This window comes from Macaca nemestrina, chromosome 4 (assembly GCF_043159975.1).
Source record: "Macaca nemestrina isolate mMacNem1 chromosome 4, mMacNem.hap1, whole genome shotgun sequence".
NCBI classification, from domain to species: domain Eukaryota; kingdom Metazoa; phylum Chordata; class Mammalia; order Primates; family Cercopithecidae; genus Macaca; species Macaca nemestrina.
In genome coordinates this window covers 143132331-143141985 of record NC_092128.1, presented here as the reverse complement: position 1 = coordinate 143141985, position 9655 = coordinate 143132331, and the positions used below count along the sequence as shown (strand labels likewise).

Here is a 9655-nt window from a genome sequence, read left to right as displayed (position 1 = left end):
AGACACTAAAAATGCATGTTCACAGAGAAAAGGCCATGTGAGGACACAGTGAAGAGGTGACTTTCACGTCTGTGTGAAGAGACTAACAAACAGGCTTTGTGTGAGCAACGAGGCTGTTTATTTCACCTGTGTGCAGGCGGGCTGAGTCCGAAAAGAGTCAGGTAAGGGAGAAACGGGTGGGGCCGTTTTATAGGATTTGGGTAGGTAAAGGAAAATTACAGTCAAAGGGGGTTCTTCTCTGGCGGGCAGGGGCGGGGCACACAAGGTGCTCAGTGGGAGTTTTTGAGCCAGGATGAGCCAGGAAAAGGAATTTCACAAGGTAATGTCATCAGTTAAGGCAGTAACAGGCCATTTTCACTTCTTTTGTGATTCTTCAGTTACTTCAGGCCATCTGGATGTATACGTGCAGGTCACAGGGGATATGATGGCTTAGCTTTGGGCTCAGAGGCCTGACAGTGACCATCTATAATCCAAGGAGAGAGGCCTCAAGAGAAACCAAACCTGCCAGTTCTGTGATCTGATCTTGGGTTCCTTTTTTTTTTCTTTTGTTTGAGAGAGTTTCACTCTGTTACCCAGGCTGCAGTGCACTGGCACGATTGCGGCTCACCGCAACCACCGCCTCCCAGGTTCAACCGATCCTCCTGCCTCAGCCTCCCTAGTAGATAGGGTTACAGGGATGCGCCACCTTTGGATCCGCTGGCATTTCCTCCCGCCAGGAGCCAAAGGCGCCGGAAGTGACGTTTGCACGCCGTGCCTAATTTGCATTCGCTGGCAGTGACGGGAGCGGGGCTAGCAGGAGGGTGGGTTTGAGGCGGAAGCGGATCGCGGAGCCGAGACCTACCCAAAAGACGCGGGCGAGCGGCGCTTTGGGCGCCGGTGGAGAAGCGGGCGAGGTACAGAGCGGATGGACTGGGCCTAAGAGCTGCGCGGCTCTCAGCTCTGGGAGCGGGGTGGCGGGGCGGCGGGGCGGTTGGTCTGTGCCATCCGCGCGGCGGGGGCAGTTGCGCGTCGGTGCCTCCCGCTGTCCTTCGTCCCACGTTCCCGCCCGATCAGCGCCGCCTGCCCCGTTCCAGGCCGCCCTCGGCTCCTTTAATCCTCACAGTGCGCGGCCTTTCTGTCTCAGGCGCTGGTTGCCGGAATCTCCAGTGCCCGGCCAAGCTCCGGAGGCCTGACGCGGAGCGTTTCCTGGCTGCCTCCCTCTCCGGCGGTTTCCCTGGGCCTGGCTCCCACTTCCCGTCCAGGACGCGGGCTCCAAAGCAACATCTGTGCTCGCTTGTGGCCCCTCCCAGGACCTCCCCGGAACGCGCCGGGATGGGACGCGTGGACCCAGACCACAGCCCCAGGCGGCGGCGGGGGCACCGGGACTTGATGCCGCGTGGCCCTGGGGGGACAGAAGCGTCCCGGAATTGGGAGGGGATTTGAAGCCTGTGGTCCTGACTTCCACCCCGTGGCTGATGGCGAGGCTGTGGGGCTGGGGTTAGGAGTCGAAGTCCCTATTTCCGAACCGTCTGGGAGGAGAGCCGGGGTATGCTATAGCGGAAGTTTAGGGAGAGAGAGGGAGGGACTCTGCCGCTTTGGAGGCTAGGTCATAGGCAGCTGGCGGTGTCTCAGCGCGGGTGACCAATCCTTGTGGTTGAGAAATGTGTCGCGGGCGCCCGTGGGCTCGTTTTGCCTTTGAGATTAGATAGATTTTTCCAGGGCGAGTTTACAGGAGCATCTTGGGAGTTGGTTTTTGGCTTGGAGAGCTACTTTCCCCCCTCTAAACCTAAAACTGCTTTGTTTTTATTTACTATTTTTTTTCGAGATGGGATCTCACAATGTTGCCCAGGCAGGTGTCAAACTCCTGGCCTTAAGTGATCCTTCCGCCTCAGCCTCCTAGAGTGCTGGAATTACAGGCGTGAGCCAGCGCGCGGCTTTAACTGTTGTTAAAGAGTCTGTACCTTAAAATTGTTGTACCAAGAAACTTGCCAGAGATGAAAATGTGATTATATTGTTAATATTTAATGATAAATAACATTTTGCTTTTACGAGTTACTGATTCATATCCATAGGATTAAGAAATGTTCAGGATTTGAATTTTTAATGACCTTCTAAGCAGTCATGTTTCTGCTGTCTAGAAGTTGCCCAGTTGAGGAGAAGGGACAGTCAAGATACTTTGAAAACAGTGTGGTAAGGAGTGTGAGCTAAGATGGAGCACCGAGGAAGGAGCCGGGCATTTAGGCTATGCTGTTGGGTGTGGAGCCTGGAAGGGATCAGGGAATACTTTCTGCAGGTGTCCTGAAGAATGAGTAACATTTAGACTAACAGGGTGGAGTGATGGAGAGGGGGGGGACCAAAGGAGAGGAGACCAGTAACTATAAGGAGGTGCTTATTTATTTGGAGACAGGGTCTCACTTTGTCACCCAGGCTGGAGTACAGTGACAAGATCATGAGTCACTGAAGTCTCAACTGCCTAGGCTCAAGTGATCCTTCCACCTCTGCCTTCCGAGTAGCTGAGACTGCAGATGGGTGCTGTCACACCCAGCTGATTTTTAAATATTTTGTAAAGATGGGGTCTTGCTGTGTTGCCCAGGCTGGTCTCAAACTCCTGGACTCAAGCAATTCTCCTGCCTCAAGTGTCCCTCAAGTGTCACCTCAAGCATCAAGGGATGCTGGTGCACACTTGTAGTCCCAGCTACTTGGGAAGCTAAAGTGGGGAGGATCACTTGAGCCCAGGCAGTCACGGCTACAGTGAGCTGTTATCATGCCACTGCATTCTAGCCTGGGTTATAGAGCAAGACCATATGTCAGATAGAGAAAAGAAAAGGAAAAAAAGGTAAAGAAAAGAAATGCCTTTAACAGAGATGGTCTCATGTGTTGCAGGTTGCTGTTCCTTTAGGTGGAGTTAGGAGAAATAATTTTTGGTTAGTAACTTAGTGAATAAATTGACCATTTGTGCTGCTTCCCTGGGTGAGAGCATAGAGAAATGGTACAAAGTAGGCTACAGTAGCCAGATTATCTTATGTGTAATTTTGATCTGTTAGTCCAGAGAATGGCATGCTCAGATTAGAGTTACAATTTTGCTTAACCAAGGAGGGCTTGATTTAGTACAATAGAAGACTGTTGTCTGGAACTCATTCCTTAAGAATGCTGCCCTGCTTGCTCTGCTCATTCCAGCAGCAATCAGCTCTACATTATATTCCCAGGAGTTGATTATCATTTGGAATTATTTGTCCAGGCTAACGTTTGGACAAATAATGTTTTGTTATATTTAACATTAAAACTCTGACATTGACATTCACATTCGTTTTGGAAGCATTATATTTAATCATATGAAAGTTGGTGAACCTTGGATTACAGAGTGCAAATGCTAATAAGCCTTTTATTAGAATGATGGTGTCTTCATACCGTGAAGTTGAGGACTGAAAGATATATAAGAAGAGTACCTATAAATCGAAAGAAAATAGTAATGACATAGAAAAATGAGCAAGATCAGTTAATTTCTTCAAAGAAAATATGTTAATGCCAATAAATGTCTGTAAAGATGGCTAACCTTAGGGAAATGCACGTTAAATGATTTTTTTTGTTTGCCTGTCAGATTGACAGAAAATTAAAGTTCAATAATGTTATGCTTGTGAGGTTATGGGAAACCAGATTCTCATACACTGTAGGTGGGAATGTAAATAGTATATTTTGTCAAACCAATTTGGTATATGTCAAAATTTTAAATGCACATACCCTTTGGCATTCCGTTTCTGTTTCTAGCAAACTGTTTGATTTATTTTTACTTACATTTGTATCCCAAGTGCCTGTCCCAAGTGCCTGTCGTACAGTAATCCATCAGTATATAAATATTTGTTGAATGAGTGCAGAGGGAACATTATAAGAATATGTACCACGTACAGTAACTGTCTCTGGATGATGACGGAAACTTTTTTTTCTACTTGTCTATATATGTCGGGTTTTGTAAATAGTAAGTGTTCTTTTTTTTTTTTTTTTTTTTTGAGATGGAGTCTCGCTCTGTCGCCCAGGCTGGAGTGCAATGGCGTGATCTCGGCTCACTGCATTCTCCGCCAATAATGAGTATTCTTTACTCATTTAAGGGAAAATTTAAGGGAAAAAAATCACCCAAAAGTTTTATTCCTTAACTGAGGTCAAAGGATAGCTTATCGTTTTACTAGAATTGATGGAATGTTTCCTGTAAGTCCCAGATGAGTTGCCTGGAGGAGAGGAGTGACTTCTGAGGGCATGACATTGAACCCAGGAATAGGAAGCGGACCCTCAAGAAGGATAGCGGGAAACTACTCACATCTGCAAAGTGTTTTTGTTTTGCTTTTCTGAGACGAAACTGGCTTGCATCCAGAGCCTTAAGAAAGAGTACTAATAGTTCTGGGAGCTTTGTAAGTAAGCTTTGTACCTCTCTGTCCTTTTTAGGGTACCTGGACCCGGAATAAATCCTAGCCCTGGGGCACAATTTGTAGAATCCTAACTGTCCCAGCAGCAGAGATCATTTTTACTCTGTCTTGTCTGACATCAGTGGGACCAATTGAATTGTGCATTCTTTATGTCCAGGTTGCTCAATCAAGCTCCTCTTTATTGGAATGCAGTGCTCCCACAGGAGCGTGTGGCCCCTCAGAGCTCCCTCCTGTAACCAGTGCTGGTGGTGGTTACCTGTCTAGGGACAGGTCTGTCTGCCCAGGAGAGAAAGAGTTGAGTTTCACGCAGTTGATCCCCCACGTTTCTTCCTGCGTTTACAGGCTATGCCGTCTGTAGCTCTGATGTCCGATCTGGGTGTGCCAACTCTCCTGCCTTCTACCATAACAGACACTGTCACCACCACTACATAGCCTTTCAAATGATGGCACTCTCTTTTGGTGGTACCCTTGCTCTCTTTTTATACTTAGAAGCAGCAGAATGAGTGGTGTGTTTAACTGATACACATTGGTCCCATGATAGGTGTTTATTTTTATTAAAAAACGTTCACGTGTGATTTTTTTTTTTCTTGAGAGGGAGCCTCGCTCTGTTGCCCAGACTGAAGTGCAGTGGTGCAATCTCTGCTGACTGCAAGCTCCGCCTCCTGGGTTCATGCCATTCTCCTGCCTCAGCCTGCCTAGTAGCTGGGACTACAGGCACCTGCCACCATGCCCAGCTAATTTTTTTTTGTATTTTTAGTAGAGACGGGGTTTCACCGTGTTAGCCAGGAAGGTCTTGATTTCCTGACCTCTTGATCCACCCACCTCAGCCTCTCAAAGTGCTGAGATTACAGGCGTGAGCCACCACGCCTGGCCTCATGTGTGATTTTTAACAAAACTTTAAAATTTGGAATAATTAATAACTTTAAATCGATAGGAAGCCGTAAAGATAGTACAGACAGGTCCTGTGTACTCTTCTAGTTTGCTTAATGGTTATATCTTACATAACTGTAATATAATGTCAAAACCTGGAAATTGATATTTGTGCAACGTATGTGTATAGTGTCATGCACATTTTATCTCATACGTAGATTCCTGTAGCCACCGCCATAGTCAAGATACAGAACTATTCCATTACCCCAAAGACTTCCCTCCTGTCTTTTTAGTCACATCCTGTGTCAGCAGTCCCCAGGGCTGCCCCCAGGTTTCGTAATTCGCTTGGGGCTCTCACAGGTCATTCTTATTCCTTGCTATGGTTTGTTGCAGTGACGGGATACCAAGCAGGATTAATAAAGGGTAGTTGGCCGGGCGCGGTGGCTCAAGCCTGTAATCCCAGCACTTTGGGAGGCCGAGACGGGGGGATCACGAGGTCAGGAGTTCGAGACCATCCTGGCTAACACGGTGAAACCCCGTCTCTACTAAAAAATACAAAAAACTAGCTGGGCGAGGTGGTGGGCACCTGTAGTCCCGGCTACTCGGGAGGCTGAGGCAGGAGAATGGCGTAAAAACCCGGGAGGCGGAGCTTGCAGTGAGCTGAGATCCGGCCACTGCACTCCACCCTGGGCGACATAGCGAGACTCCGTCTCAAAAAAAAAAAAAATAAAGGGTAGTTGTGCATTGAGCAGATTCTACAGGACACCAGCACTGTTAAGATTCGAAGAGTCTTCTCCCAGCAGAGTTGCCCAGGATGTGCTTCCCCAGCCGTAAACTCTAGCAACACGTGTGAAGTGTTTTTTATTGTGAAAGCTCAGGTACGCCTCAGAATCCAGGGCTTTTACTGGAGGCTGGTCACATAGTGTATTCGTTCGTTCATTCTCACATTGCTATAAAGAAATACCTGACACTGAGTCATTTATAAAGAAAGGAGGTTTGATTAGCTCACAGTTCTACAGGCTGTATGGGAAGCATTGCAGCTTCTGCTTCTAGGGAGGCCTCAGGAAGCTTCCAATCACAGTGGAAAGCAAAGAGGGAGCAAAGTGTCTCCCCTGGTGGGAGCAGGAGCAAGAGAGAAGGTGCTACACACTTTTAAACAACCAGATCTCACAAGCACAGAACCACAGGGGATGGTGCGAAACCATTCATGAGTAACTGCCCCATGATCAGATCACCTTTCACAGGCCCCACTTCCAACACTGGGGATTACAATTCAACATGACATTTGGGTGGGGACACAGATCCAAACCATATCACATAGGCATATAGTCCCTTTGGGACTGACCACTGTTAGAGCAACTCCAAAAGGAAAGCAGGTGTTTACCATAAATCATACAATTTGCACAAAATATCTAGACAAGCTGGTACAGTGTGGTTCAGTACCATAACCATACAAAATATCCGTATCACTTAGGGCATAGGGCTAGTACAAGACCTCAGTTTCTAGAAGCTGACCAAGGGCCAGTCTAACCCAGCTGACCAAGCAGGCCCGTCTGAGAATGTGCATCATTTGAGCAACGCAAGCCTGCTGGGTTAACTGTTTATACCATTTTCCTTCCCCTCCTCTCCCTTGCCTTCACCACTCTTAACCTGGAAAAAGCACTAATTTGTTCTCCATATCTGTAGCTTTGTCATTTGGAAAGGTTGTATAAATCCTAGAGTATGTGACCTTTTAAGATGCACTTTTTAAAAAAGTCAACATGTTGCTCTTGAGCCTCCAGGTTTTTGCATGTGTTAATAGTGTGTCCTTTTTAGTGTTAGGTATTCTCTTGTGTGGTCATGCCCCAGTTTGTTTACCCATCCCATAGATGTTTATTTTCCCTTGTAAAGTTGGTTAGCATGTATAATTTTTTTTTTTTCTGAAACAGAGTGTTCTCTGTTGCCCAGGCTGGAGTGCAGTGGCATGACCTCAGTTCACCTCAACCTCTGCCTCCTGGGTTCAAGTGATTCTCCGGCCTCAGCCTCCTGAGTAACTGGGACTACAGGCGCATGCCACCATGCCCAGCTAATTTTTGTATTTTTAATAGAGATGGAGTTTCACTGTTTTGACCAGGCTGGTCTCAAACTCCTGACCTCGTGATCTGCCCGCCTTGGCCTCCCAAAGTTCTGGGATTATAGGCATGAGTCACCGCGCCCATCCAGCATGAGTAATTTTAACATAATGGCTAATCACCCATGAGAGGAGGAGACTTTTGAACATTTTCAAATAATAGAGACAGGGTCTTGCTATGTTGCCCAGGCTGGTCTTAAACACTTGGCTTCAAGCCATCCTCCCACTTTCACCTCCCAAAGTGCTGGGATTATACGCATGAACCATTGCACCTGGCCCCGGGGAAGGGATTTTTGTATTTATTAAGCATTTAGTATGTATCATTGCTTTATTTATAGCCATGTTATTCTATGGTCTCTACAATAACCTTATTCATTTAGTTATTGTTCTTTCAACAAAGATTTGAGAACCTATGATATGCCCAGTTGTGCAGGGAAAAACCTCCTCAAACTGTGTTTTTCCTCTGCTCATGCCAAGCAGTCATCAACACAGAAGACTTCCATGACCATATGTGTGCGGATTCTTCCCCTACACACCACACCGACTGGGTGTCTTCCTTCACTATCTACCAGGAGATAGTGTTCACTTCCTGCACTGTCTACCAGGAGATAGTGTCAGATTGCACAGGGTGAGGACTCAGTCTCCATGACTGCCCTTCCTAACCCCCATCAGTTGCAACTCTGGGCCTCCAGAACTTCTTTTTTTGTTTTTTTTTTTTTGAGACGGAGCCTCGCTCTGTCGCCCAGGCTGGAGTGCAGTGGCCAGATCTCAGCTCACTGCAAGCTCCGCCTCCCGGGTTCACGCCATTCTCCTGCCTCAGCCTCCCGAGCAGCTGGGACTACAGGCGCCCGCCACCTCGCCCGGCTAGTTTTTTTGTATTTTTTAGTAGAGAGGGGGTTTCACCGGGTTAGCCAGGATGGTCTCAATCTCCTGACCTCGTGATCCGCCCGTCTCGGCCTCCCAAAGTGCTGGGATTACAGGCTTGAGCCACTGCGCCCGGCCTCAGAACTTCTAACTGACCAGCTCCAAGTTCGGATTCCCATGGCTCCCTTTTTAGGTTCGATTAATTTGCTGAAGTGGTTTACAGAACTCAGGGAGATGCTTATGTTTACCGGTTTATTGCAACGGATATTGCAAAGGATCCAGGTGAAGGAGATGCTGGGGGTGAGGACTAGGGGAAGGTGCGGAACTTCCATGCCCTCCCTGGGTGTAAGCCCTCCAGGAACCTCCACTGTGTTCAGCTACCTGAAAGCTTCCTGGGCCCAGTTCTCTTGGGTTTTTATGGAGGCTTCCTGACATCAGCATTCGTCCCTCAGAGTATAGAGCTGGACCCTCTCTGGGGAGGGTTTAAGACCAATCCAGAGTAGAGTCCTGCCTTGGGGCAGGTAAAAGGAGGGTAGAGGAAAGTCAGAGAGGCTGCCCATGAGGCCTAACACACCCAGCCTTATAACACAAAAGCCTGGGGCTGGCCATGGTGGCTCATGCCTGTAATCCCAGCACTTTGGGAGTCTGAGGTGGGCAGATCATTTGATGTCAGGAGTTCGAGACCAGCCTGGCCAACATGGTGAAACCCCGTCTCTACCTAAAATACACCATGGACATGGTGGCAGGCACCTGTAGTACCAGTTACTCAGGAGGCTGAGGCAGGAGAATCACTTGAACCCAGGAGGCGGAGTTGCAGTGAACTGAGACCTCACCACTGCACTCCAGCTTGGGCAACAGAGCGAGAACCTGTCACAAAAAACAGAAAACCTAGGATGAGGACTATGGTAGTTACCAGCCAGGAACCGTGGACAAAAACCAATATAGGTTATAACATCACACTGGTACTATTTGAATCACTAGAAATGTAACAGTGGAGAAGGAAAATAAGGTCTCTGTCCTCAGCAAATTGCATTCTTCGCAGTGAGGGAGACAGACCAACAAGTAAAGAAGTAAATAAAAAATATTTATTAGAAATAGGACATGGAGGCTGGGTGCAGTAGCTCATGCCTACAATCCCAGCACTTTGGGAGGCCAAGGTGGGTGGATCACTTAAGGCCAGGAATTCGAGATCAGTCTGGTCAATGTGGTAAAACCCTGTCTCTACAAAAAATACAAAACTTAGCCAGGCGTGATGCCACATGCCTGTAGTCCCAGCTACTCAAGAGGCTGAGGTGAGAGGATCTCTTGAGCCTGGGGAGGTCGAGTGTAGTAAGCCGTGATTGCACTAGTGCACTCTAGCCTAGATGACAGAGTCAGACCCTGTTTCAAGGAGCGGGAGGGAAGGCAAAGAAATAGG

General features: G+C 47.8%; 1 long non-coding RNA gene across 1 annotated transcript; it reads left to right on the top strand.

Moving 5' to 3' along the window:
* The first annotated feature begins 638 nt into the window (after nt 1-638).
* LOC139362943 (uncharacterized) lies at nt 639-5281 on the top strand. Its single transcript, XR_011622604.1, has 2 exons — nt 639-893; nt 1124-5281. It is a non-coding gene; the product is annotated as an uncharacterized lncRNA (long non-coding RNA).
* Nucleotides 5282-9655: the final 4374 nt, after the last annotated feature.